The 12,390-nt window shown below is 54.3% G+C and overlaps 1 protein-coding gene and 2 long non-coding RNA genes across 4 annotated transcripts in view; all 3 read right to left on the minus strand.

Annotated features, from left to right (window-relative positions):
- The window catches only part of PHF21B (PHD finger protein 21B), a 102,605-nt gene that overhangs the window by 76,880 nt on the left and 13,335 nt on the right, over positions 1-12,390 (minus strand). The gene's annotated exons all lie outside the window — the stretch shown is intronic.
- On the minus strand, positions 3,861-6,874 carry LOC138921261 (uncharacterized). The gene is made up of 2 exons (XR_011433696.1): positions 5,663-6,874; positions 3,861-5,527 (listed from the first exon to the last, which is right to left on the minus strand). It is a non-coding gene; the product is annotated as an uncharacterized lncRNA (long non-coding RNA).
- LOC138921264 (uncharacterized) lies at positions 9,098-10,723 on the minus strand. The gene is made up of 2 exons (XR_011433699.1): positions 10,313-10,723; positions 9,098-9,391 (listed from the first exon to the last, which is right to left on the minus strand). It is a non-coding gene; the product is annotated as an uncharacterized lncRNA (long non-coding RNA).

Here is a 12,390-nt window from a genome sequence, read left to right on the forward strand (position 1 = left end):
CAGCTTTACTAGATGACTCTGAGCTGTTTTCCAAATTCTCCAACTTCCGGCCCACAAGTGCTTCATAAGAGTTCTGGCTCTTACGGTCACCCACGTGCTTACCAGCCCTGAGTGCCAGGACTCAATTAGTTGACTCTGGTGAGGAGGAAATGGAATCTTGCTGTGGTTTTCATTGGCAGTTCCCTGACATGGGGAGGGTCAAGCCTCTCTTCACACGTTGATGGACTATTCTTTTCCTCTTCTAGGAAGGCCCGTCCCACCCTCCCATGCCCTGGGAAGACACTGCACCACAGTTTCATTCCGAGGAACCAAAGCCACGTCCTTTGGGGGACTGGATGGGCCAGTGTTCTGTGTGGACTCAGCCTGGAGCCCCCGAGAGAAGCAGGCCCACCCACCCCAGGGTCCCCTTGCAGGAGAGTGCATTTTTCCAGCTCACAGCTAAACATTTTCTTTGTCACCACCCCCCACCCCTGAGAAAAAGAATCCCTTAAACTCTGATTGCACTTGGAGTTCAGAAAGCATTTCCTCAAGCTGTAGCCCCTTCCAGCTCCCTCAGACACCCCCACCAGGTGCCCCTGGACAGCTGCAAACTGACAGCCCCCTATGGGCAGAGCACATCTGTCTCTGCTATACCTGCAGCAACTGGTCCAGGCCCGGCACAGATCTGGAGCCCAGAGGATCCTCCTGACCACCGGGGGGCTGTGGAGGACAACGAGGAGTTGCCATCTGAGGGCTGCCTCTCCAAGCAGCCCTGGCAGATGCTGCAGCTGAGGCCGAGTCCACCTGTGGAGCCACAGAACAGGCAGCCACACTCCAGAGGCAGCTGTGGTCTCTAACGGGCATGACAGCCAGGGGGTGGCACTCAGGGCAGGTGGGGCAGTGGGGTGGCCTCCTTCCAGCCATAAAGATGGCATACACTGCCCCCTTCACACACACTGCCCACTTCCTGCAGCCCCCGGAGGGCAGCCAAAGGCAGAAAGGACACATGGTCTCACTTCTGCCCACTGGTCTCTCCAGCCTCCTCCTCACTCTCGCCCAAAGGACAGGCTGCATCTCCTGGGCTTGGGTCCTCACTGTGCCCCAGGGCCTCTGTGGACACGCCCGTCCCGTCCTCACCCTTCCAGCTCTTTCCCAGCTCAGAGCCAGACTCGGATTCCATGATCATCTCCACTTATCGGCCCGATTTTTCAGAAACTTTATCCCACTAAAGCCTCTGAGATGCACTCCGTCTATAGTGTTTCCAAAATATCTCAGCACTTTGCTTCTTTTTTTTTCAGCTGAGATGAAATTCACATAACATAAAAATAACTATTTTAAAGTGAACAATTCAATGGCATTTAATACATTCACAAAGTTGGGCAACTGCCACCTCCATCAAGTTCCAAAACATCCTCATCACCCCATGAGAAGCACTCGGCTTCCTTCTGCAGGATGTCTGTGTGTCTGGTGCCCGCATTGGAAGACCGGGAACTCGTGGGGGACGGGAGAGGCTTGGGCGTCCCCCTTCCAACCCCCCCCAACCCCCGCCTTGCTCAAAGTCACTGACAACACACACTGAGATACACTAACTTGGTAAGATGTGGTCACATCGTTCCTAGTGTCTACATCTAAGACAGCACCTGACAGTGTTACTGGAGCCCAGTACTGGGCATCCAGCAAGCATCTACAAACATAACCAAGGGCATCCTCGCTGCAGCCAGCTGGGCCTGGGACACAGCACAGGCCTGGTCTCGGCGAGAAAGCCCACAGTAAACCCGAGTGAACGGGGTTTCCAGGGCTGGGCTTTGATAAAGACTCATAAGGAGATGAGCAGCATACAAAGGAATCCATTGCTGCTGCTGATGGTACCAAATCAGGGCAGCCTAGAAGACGCCAGCTCCCCAAAAGTCAGGCCCACTGCCCCCAGAGAACCACGAAATCACTTTACACAACACAAGTGGGTCTGGCACATTGGTCTCTGTGAAGCAACTGGGCCAGAGTCCTACGTCCCCAGGAAGCAGAGTCCCTTCACAAGGGGAAAGTGCCCTCCCAGCCTAGCCGGGACCAGGAGGCACATCTGTCACCCGCATTGCCACCCAGAGTCATCAGCACGGCTAATTACGGCTAATTGTAATACCGTTTCTGTCTCGCTGCTAATACATTCAGACTTGCTAATCAAATCAGACCATCCCGCCTTGCCGTGCTGCTTTCAAATAAACATTTCTGCAAAGTGAGGAATAAATAAGTAACTCCTAAGCTTTGTTTCCTCTTCTCTGCAGCCACCGTCCACGGAGACACAAGGGGGTGGGGGGCGAGTTGCCATTTATTTGTCTCTGGGACCAAAGGCATAGAAGGAATCTGATGAGGAACCGGCCTTTACTGTCCAAAGCTTCAAAGGCAGGGGGAGACAGAGGGTAAGAGATACCTGGGGACCAGGAGGGAGGGAGGGGGTGGGAAGGAGGCAAGAAACTGTCCTAACTGAGTCTGTACTGTTCCTGTGCCGTCTCCACTCTCTCGGCGACGCTGTCTCCTGCAGTCCCTGGCTGAACTGGTGGCTCCTTCTAAGGTCCCCTGAGACCTGAGTTCCCCCTTCACTCAACAAGTTGGGGTGCCCTGAACTGTCCTCATACCTGGCTATGAGCTTGTTGAGGGCAGGGACGCTGTGCTGTTGGCTGTTTTCCCAGCCCCTGCCCAACACCTGGCACACGGCATTGCTCAGGAACTCCTGGCTCAACGGACAAATGAAACAGCCTAACAGTTAAGTAAATGCTACTTTCCTGTCCGCGGATGAAGCAGCCAAAGTGCTAAGAGATGCTGAGCAACTACCCAGCATTGGTGATCAGTAGAGAGCAGGACCTAAGGATGAGTCCCTGGTAGGTCTGGCCCTGCACCTGTGCCCCTTCAGAAAGTGGGGGAGCACTGGCCTCTCTGTGGCCCTACACAATAGCTACACAGAGATCAATGAGGAAATGTGAAGGCTACAGGGCACTCTGCTCAAGGACACAGCGGAGTGATTCTGAGAATCCTGGAATGGAAACTGACAAAAGGTTGACCATGACTGCAACTTCATATAAACGCACCCGTTACTATAGCAATCCTGCGGAAGAATTTCCTCGCCTCTACACATCCTCTCTACTGCTGAGTAAGGGGCTTCTGTTACACTGGGGAGCAGGGGATCACAGAGCCGTGGCCCTTAGCGGGCTCCATCTGCCTCGGGAAACACCAACCCCAATCACCCTACCAGCCTGAGAGGACAGGAGTCCAGTGGGGCAGAAACAGTGCCAAGCTCGGGGTCGGGAAAGTCGGGTTCTCACCCCAGACTGACAGGCTCAGCCCAGACTGAGTCACCTCCCCACCCTTGGCCCTAGTGTTTTCGTCCAGACGAGAGGAACTCTGAATGGCATTCTTGCCATCTCTGACTCCTGTCAAGCTTCCATTTATCTCATGGCAGAAGTGAGCGAATGAGTGAACGAATGAAATGAGACTGCAGCAACAGACACGCAGGTGAAGCCTTCCAAGGCTGGTGCAGGGCAGGGAGAGAGGGAGGAAGGAAGAGCGAGGATAAGCAGCGAGCACTGACTCTCTGAACAGGTTCATCTTTGCCTTCACCTTCCAGGAACCCTGTGCGGCTGGCATGACTACACCCATTCCACAGATGAGGAACCTGAGGCTCGGAAGGTCATCCAATCACTCAGAGAGGATGCAGGGCTGCCAGCCAGGTCTGGACCACTCCAACCCCATCTTCTTCCCCCTCCTGCACGTGGCCAGACAACTCAGCTAGTCCTCCAGCAAATTCTCCCCGCCTGGCATCTCACAGACGCCGCTTCTGCCTGAGCAACATCCACACGGCTCACACACATAACTAAAAAATGAGAGGCGCATTCCGCATCAAATGAGGCTGTCGATTTTAATTAATTTCAGACTTTGTGTGTTTCTGGCAATTATTTGTAACAAGGTTTACAGAGGGCATTTAAAATTAATTGTGATTTTTATACAGAAATCAATGCTTATTTTTTAAGTAGCTCATTAGGGGTGAGTATGTGTTACAGGAACAGCGGGTTCGACGTCAGGAAGGAGGCACCTGGGGCTGAGAGGAGAAGCCAGCAAGGGAAGATGTCCATATGCGACGAGGAGATCAAAGCCAGCAGAGCTATGAAACGAAGCTCCAGGAGACAAAACAAAATCTGATTTGGACTGAGCAAAGGCAAAATCGGGGGGAATCTATTTAATAACCTAAAATGGGGACGAGAGCTGAGCTCCTCTGGCCTCTCAGCCTCGGCTGGTGGCGCTCAGGGAGGGCCAGCCGTCCAGGCCACTTGGCTCCAGACGGGGGCTCACCGATTCAGGCAGAGGCTGCAGGGGCAACACATGCGTGTCAAAGGCCCCTGAGTGGAAACTGGAGCAAACACTGTGAGGAGGGGCCACCCACAGGCATCAGCAGACAAGCCTGGACGAGCTGGGACGTGAGGCCCAGCACCCAGGCCCACCCCTGAACACCGCACCAAAGGGCAGGTAAGGGGGCCCATTAGATTACCTTTTGCACTTTCTGTGTTTGTTTTTAAAGAAATATGTTTTAAAATTCAACTTAGAAAGACCAAAAGCTGATTAATAGAAATGTCTAAATACCAACGCCATGAAATATCAGTGAAAAGTCTCACATCACAGCCTACTGACACATGGTTAGCCCTCTTTTCTTTTACCCCTTTACATAAAGACACCGCATGATGAAAACCAACTGCAGTCCTGAGTTTTAATAATAAAACCACTAATATCTGCACAGGTCTTATGGCTTACAAAGATATTATTACTTCCATTTTGCACGTGAAGAAAATGAGGGGTTCAGGGAGTTTCCACGCCTCAGCCAAGTGTGCGAGGTAAGCAAGCTGAGGACCTGGAGCTGGGCCCCTCTACTACGCCCCAACCTCCTCCATCTTTCCTTGAGGTTGGCAAGGCGTGACAACCATCGCCACCACCATCCTCACAAAAATCACCACCACCACCATCACCACCATAATCACCATCGTCACCACCATCATCTCCATCACCACCATCACCACCACCATTATCACCATAATCACCATCATCACCACCATCATCTCTATCACCACCACCATCACCATTATCACCAAAATCACCATCATCACCATAATCACCATCGTCACCACCATCATCTCCATCACCACCATCATCACCACCATCATTTCCATCACAATGATCACCATCATCATAATCACAAAAGAGGAGAAGATCCAAGAAAGGCTGAAGAAGCCTGCTGTCCACATCTTTCCCTTTTGTCAGGGGGCCGGGAAAAGGGACATCCTCACACAGAGCCCTGGTTCTCACACTTCAGGTGCTCCAGAATCTTGCGGGGAGCATGTCACACACACTCCTGGGCCCAGTGGTGGAGCTTCTGGTTCCACAAGTAAGAGGTGGCACGAGGCATCTGCTGGGAAATGGAGCTCCCGAGAGACTGAGACGCAGAAGGTCAAGGGGCAGGCTCGGGGGGGCCTGAGCGAAGGTCCAGTCAGGGCCTGAGTGTTTGCAAAGCCTGGAAACATTGTAGTTGAGAGTAAAGGGCTACCCAAGAGTTAAAAACATGTTAAGTAGGATAAGTAGCAATTATGTCAATGAAAGTACTTGACACGTATGCTTATTTGTATTTAAATCTTGCTCCATAACTTACCAATTACACTTGGAGGGTGGCAGGATTGTTTATCTTGTTCTTTTTCATCTAAAGTTTTAATTTTCAAGAACAATCATGTATTCTTTCCCATTCCTGTGATTTCCTTCCAGAACCTCAGCGTCATCCACTGGCAGCCGAGAGAACTGCAGGCTCAGACAGAGGAGGAACAGACAACCCCCAAGGAGCTGGCCTGGGGCTTTTCAAACCTAGGAAGTGACAGCAAATGTCACACGAATAGATGCAACACAAGATCTACTCGCCCAGGAAGAGGCCGTCTGAGCCGCACGGTCTTTCAAAGCAACGTCGGCAACCTTCTGTGTTTTATGTCATCTTGTTATTCACTCTGTAGGGGGTCCCCAGAAGGGCATCCTAGGCACACAAGGTACTCTATTTCTTGGGTGTCAACCTCAGTGACTTTAGAACTTTTACAGCTTTTTGCTTCTTCTTTACACACACACACAAGAATCTTGTCTTCAGGGACACAGTGTAACAGCAAAAACATTTCCACATTTACAGTTTCTAAGGCACACCCATGCTCACTGTTCACCAATTAAAATGTAACTGTGTGCACCCAAGTGTCGGACACAGGTAACACCCCTCACTACCTCCGTTTTACTGAGGAGTCTGATCTGCCACAAAGTAGCGAAGCCATGACTGGCCAGCACCTGGGCTCTGTCTCTGCTTCCTCCGCTCCAGAGTGTGGGTAATACTTGCTCCTAAGACGTGTTGTGATGGTAAGTAAGGTAACTTGGAAAAAAAACATACCGTAGGAAGGGGTCAATAAGTGGGAGTTGCCATGGTGAACACTGATGTTACCATCATCACCATCATCACAATAATCCGCATCACCTTTATCATCACCAGCGTCATCACCATCACATTCTTACCACCATCACCAATATTACCGTCACCACCACCACCACCACCATCACCAGGATCATCATCAGTATCAACATCCTCACCATCACCTTTATCACCATCAGCACCATCCTCACCAGCACCACCACCACCACCATCACTACCACCACTAGGATCCAAATCCAGACGAATCCAGAGGCGCCTTTCTTGAGGGTAAGAAGAGGATCTGGGCCTCAGGGGATGAGCAGGATCTTGTTAAAGAGAAAAGGGCGATCGAGGCAGGAGAGCAGCCTGAGCAAAGGCTTGGTGACCCTCAGGCATTCAGGCCGTCCGGGGCTGACAGAGCTGTGATCCCTAGTACAGGAACAGGAAGTGGGGCCTGGAGCTTTTCGGTAGAGGATGGGGTCTGACAGCATGGGGCCCAGCTCAGACGGAGCTGGGCCTGAACCCTGGTTCTGCCCCTCACACGTCCACATTCAGAGAGGCGGTTCCTCGTGTGCGACCTCACAACCAACCCTGTCTCCGAGGAGAGCCCCGGCCTCCGGCCTGTCACCTGAGCAAACAGCGAGGGTGACAGTGCGCCCCCAAGCTCTCCCTCGGTTCCCACTGAGTTCCTCGTAACAGACAGGAGGTGCCTGGAAACAGTCGAACCCGAACCAAATCCTCACCTGTCCAATTCCTCGTTTCTTCCTCAAACAGCACATGCGTGTGAGCGCTGAAACAGTGGTCGGCCCTTCCTGAGCGCATCTTGGCTCTGCCCTCGGGGGACTTTGTGAGCTCGGAGGGGAGGGGACATTGCGAGCACCAGAGCACCACACCAAGCAAGAGCAGGACTGCAGGCGGGATCCTCCTCCCTCAGCCGCGTGGGCTTCCTGGGGTCCCTGGGGGCTGGCACAGCTGTGGGAGGGGAAGCTTTGTGGTCAAGAGACCTGGTGGGGATCTGAGCACTGCCACCTGGAAGCTGGGTGAATTGGGAAAGTTACTTGACCTCTCCGGGCCTCAGTTTCTTCATCTTTAAAGTGGGGATAACAGTGCCCCCTGGAGTCAAATGGATGCTTCTGGGATCCTGGTGCGTCTCTCGTGCTGTGGGCCTTGGGCAGGTCACTCTACCACTCAGCCTCCTCATGTGTAAAATGGGGAGAACCACATCGTAATGCTTCCCAGAGGGACCGGGAACTCTCTTAGCAGGGTCAAAATCACAAAAAGACTTGGTGGGGAACCCGAGGTGGGCTCTTCCTTTGTGTCTTTGTGTCTTCAGGAGGCAGGAGCTGGCGGCGGGTAGGGCTCCCGCCAAAGGAGGGAGGCTGCTCCAAACCCAGGCCAGGGCGCCCCAGGAGTGAGCCCCTCCGAGCAGTCTCAGGGCCACCTGACCCGCGCCCCGGCCAGCACTCTGGGAGTGGGAGGGACAGCAAGCCCGCGGCCCTCCTACCAGGTTGCCTTCCAGTCCTGCTCTGTCACCGGACAGCACTCACCAGGGCCGGCAGTGCCCAACACAGCGGCCGATGACCAAGCACGTCATTCCACTGAACCTGGGAACCGCCCCTCTGAACGTGGACGTGTGAGGGGCAGAGCCAGGGTTCAGGCCCAGCTGTGTGAGCCGGGCCCCGCTGTCAGCCCCTATCCTCTACCGAAAAGCTCCAGGCCCCACTCTCTGTTCCTGCAACAGGGATCACGGCTCTGTCCCAAGGCTTATCAGGACCCCACACATGCGTGTAATCCAGCACCCAGTAGGTGCAAATTAAGTGGTAATGTGGCGGGGGGTGGGGAAGAGGAGGGGGTAGGTGGCCTGACCCCGACCCCATGGGCCTTCTCTCTGGACCCCCGCCCAGCTGCTCACTTGATCCCAGTCGCCCCATGCCCCACCCTCCAAGCCTGCAGGCCAGACTCCCCCCTCACAATTACCTTCTGAAGTAGGCAGCAGAGTCTCATCTCCATTTTACAGATGCAGAAAACGACTCAGAAAGATCAAAGACTTACCCAGCAGGGCCCTGGGGACGGGACACAGATTCTGCTTCCTCAAGCTCAGTCCCATGGGGACACCCCCTGCCGGGCCTGCCACTCCCAGAGACACTGAGGACGACATGGTATCAAGGACAGGGAGGACCTGGGTGGACCGCAAACTCACAGACGAGTGTGGCATCCCCAGCCAGGGCTGGCAGCACACTGGGACTGCTGGCAGGGATCAGATGCCCAGGCGGGCTCGGGGTTCCGTCTCTGCTGGCAGCCAGTTTGATACACAGACAGTGCAGCAGCAACCTGGGCTCATATTTCAGCCCCAGAGCTAAGCCTTGGATGAGTAACTGTCCCGCTCTGAGCCTCAGTTTCCTCCCCTGTGAAACGGGGACAGGAGTAGGACTCGAAGCTATTGTCAGAAGTCAAGGCAGTGGGGGACCCAGCACACTCTCACCTGTCACCGGGAAGTGCTGGCTGGCTCCATCCTGCCACCCACAAGGGTCTCTGGCGGCCCAGAGACGATGTGGCTCCTGAGACTTAAACATGGACCTCAGCCTCCTGGTCAGCCAGGAGGACAGGCCACAGCTGCTGGACAGCAATACCAAGACAACACACACACGGCAATTTGCAGTTTACAAATGTGCTTCCACATAAGGCATTTAATCCCCATCACAGGCCACAGAGGCAGGGTCCTTCACTATAGCCATTTTACAGATGCAAAGAATGAGGCAAGTGGAGATGAGCAACTTGTGCAAAGTTGTGAAGATCCTGGGAGGTGGCAGCCAGTAACTGTGGGCCTCGGCCTCCAGCCTAGAGGTTGCTCATCCCCCTGCAGGGCGAAGACAAGCTGCATGGGCCGCCCAGCAGGTGCACATCCCACTGACGGTCTGTTTGTTCTAAAGCATCCTCTCCCGGCTCCTGAATGAAAACAAACCAGGGTGAAACCATCGGCTGACTGGTTTTCAAAACTGCACAAGCAAATTAACATCAAACCCAATAAAGGAGGCACCCCAGATTTTCCGGGGTGGTCTTGATTTCAAATATCCAAACCAACTGCCGGGTTCGGAAAGTACGGCCGTCCTGCTCACAGCAGAGCACGGTTTCAGCAGCTCCTCTGTCCCGGCTCTTGGCAAGGAAGGGGCAGGAAGGCAGATGCTGACGGAGACTACAGCCTGGCGCTGGGTCAGCATGGAGCGTGCGATCCCCAACCGCAACCTGAGGGAGGCGTGAGCAGCTTCAGTCGGCAGAGGCAGCGGGTTAGAATAGTCCCTCCAAAACTCATGTCCGCCCGAAAACTCGAAATGAGACCTTATTTGGAAATTGGGTCTTTGCAGATGTAATTAGTTGAGATCACACTGGATCAGGGTGGGCCCCAAATCCAATGACTGGGGACCCTATAAGAAGACAAGAGGAGACAGAGAGAGGGAAGACGTCCACGTGACGACAGAGGCAGGGACTGAAGTGATGCGGCCACAACCCAAGGAACGCCTGGGGCCACCAGAAGCTGGAAGAGGCAGGAAGGAGCCTCCCCTGGAGGGAGCGCAGCCCTGTGACACCTTGATTTCAGACTTCCAGCCTCCAGAACACTGAGAGAGCAAATGTCTGTTGTTTTAAGGCCAGTTTGCAGTGACCTGTTAACAGCAGCCACGGGAAACTCACACAGCAGACAAGAGAGTTAAGGCTCAGAGAAGGCAAGAAACTGGCCGAGGTCCCTGGGCTCACCAGCAACAGAGCCAGGCTGGAAGGCCACCTCGGCCCAGTGCCCCGGCCCCCCTTCCTCTCCTGTGCCACCCTCCCCCACGTCCACTTCTTCTAGAATACTCCCCCATCCCCACTTACAGGCTGCTGATTGCAATGAAAGATTTGCAAACGTCCCCACTTCCGCCGTATCCAAATTAGTGTCATTACAGAAGAGAAGTCCAGATAAAAATACCCAAACCCAGGGAGCGCCGGGGAGCGAAGCGGTACACGCACAAGGCAGCACGCAGCTGCCACAGCGGCCGAAAGGATGGCAGCCCAGCTCCGGGCGGGCCGCCGTCTCTCAGGCCGGGGCCACGGCGCCCTCTGCACCCACAAGGCCCCCACTCCCAGGCCTGTGTTTGCCTTTTTCATCAACTAAACAAAACAGAAGGGACGCAAACACAGCCTTGGGAGAATGGGTCGGTACATCCCTCCAGCCATTCAGCGAAGAGCCAGAATGGGAGAGCTGGGGGATAGATTACCGCTGCGCGAGTCCAGCTGCACCAGGATGTAATAAAACGTGTTGCTAAGATACAAGTGCCAAAGAAGTTCATTAAAGGACACTTTAAACCAAGCTGCCAGACTCCTCTCCCTCCACGGCTGCTTATTTGGTACCGTCCCTCGTGTTTATAATTAGATCCGCGATGTGAGAGTGGCGGCCCCCATTCAGGCCCACTCAGCAGAACTCGTTAATAAAATAGCTTCAACGAGGCATCGACTTAGGCGGGGGCGGGGGGGCTGTGGGACCGTTTTATTTACAGAAATATATTTGAGTTCCACTTAGTTATCCAAACGAGAGATGAAGGCTCTTGAAGAACCTTGTCGGCCCTCTAGGCGTGCAAGCAACTCCTTCTCGCTAAGAGGCGTAGAAGCCTCCAGGACGGCAGAACCGCCGAGGCCAGGGCTCACGGTCAGTCTTGGCTCAGAATCGCGGTGCTCGGGCTCTGACACTCGGGAGCTCTGTATCTGGTGCTTAGTATGGGGCACCACGCGACACAGTGAATGGGGGGCACAGAGGTGAAGGAGGCAGGAAATTACTAGATTACAACCCAGCGTGATGGAGCTGGGAAGGGGCGCGAGCCCGGAGGAGGGCCGCCAGTCCCTGTGGGCGAGGTCAGGGCGACTGCCTGTCCCATCTGGGCCTGGACGATGCAGAGGGAGGAGCCAGGTGTCAAGGGCACGGGGGAGGGACCCAGGAGGGGTGATCAGAGGACGGGCACCAGAGGAGATGGGTGGGATCCAGCCTGCAGGAATGTTCCCGAGGCCAGCAGCACTTAGAAAACGCCTTAATGCCCAGCCCACATGGAAACCTCAGGAGATTTCACGTGAGCATGGCTTTCTGGCTCCTCTTGAACAGTCGAAGGAGCAAGGTGCCCAGGGCCCATGACATGTGACGACAAGGGGGTGCTGGGCCTGCTGGGCCTGCTGCCCCTGCTGTGGGGCAGGGTCTTTCCAGCGGGCCGGCCCTCAGCAGGACCACTCGCCGGCCCCACAGCATCGGAGTTTGCGATTCTGCATTAGTCAGAGCATCTCAGATTGAAATGAGGCAGCGAAGGATCCTTGACGGGTCTTAGCATTTCTGAACCACAGAATCTCAGGACAGGGAGGCCCAGCCTGGTCTCCCATCCCACTACACCTTCTCCTTTCGCTGATTAGGATGGTGTTTGGCGGGTGAAGGTCTCAGAACAACCAATTCCATCCCCAGACAGTTCTCTCCATCACAGAACTCCTCCAGACTTGGAGCTGACATCGTCTTCTGGTTAAAATTCTTCCAGCTTCTAGCTAAAATTCTGCCAAAATACATTATGGCCAGTCGGCAATTTAAAGGCACGGGTCAGTCATGATGGAGAAGGCAGCCCCCATCCCATCCCACCAGCTCTCTGATCTCCTCCCTCTCATTCTCCTGTCACTCACTCTCTCCCAGCCACACTAGCCTCCACTGGAAACAGCAGGCACATCCTACCTCGGGGCCTTTGCACGGTCTGTTCCCTCTGCCTAAAACGTTCTTCTGGCAGGGAGCCACGGGGCTCACTCTTCCAACTTCTGCAGGTCTTTGCTCCAATGTTGCCTTCTCAATGAGCCCCTTTGGACCACCCTATTTAAAACAGCCATCCACCCTACACACACCTCCCTTACCCTGCTCTACTTATTGCCAGAGCACTTGTCATCTAACCTCC

This window comes from Equus caballus, chromosome 28, assembly GCF_041296265.1.
Source record: "Equus caballus isolate H_3958 breed thoroughbred chromosome 28, TB-T2T, whole genome shotgun sequence".
Lineage (NCBI taxonomy): Eukaryota > Metazoa > Chordata > Mammalia > Perissodactyla > Equidae > Equus > Equus caballus.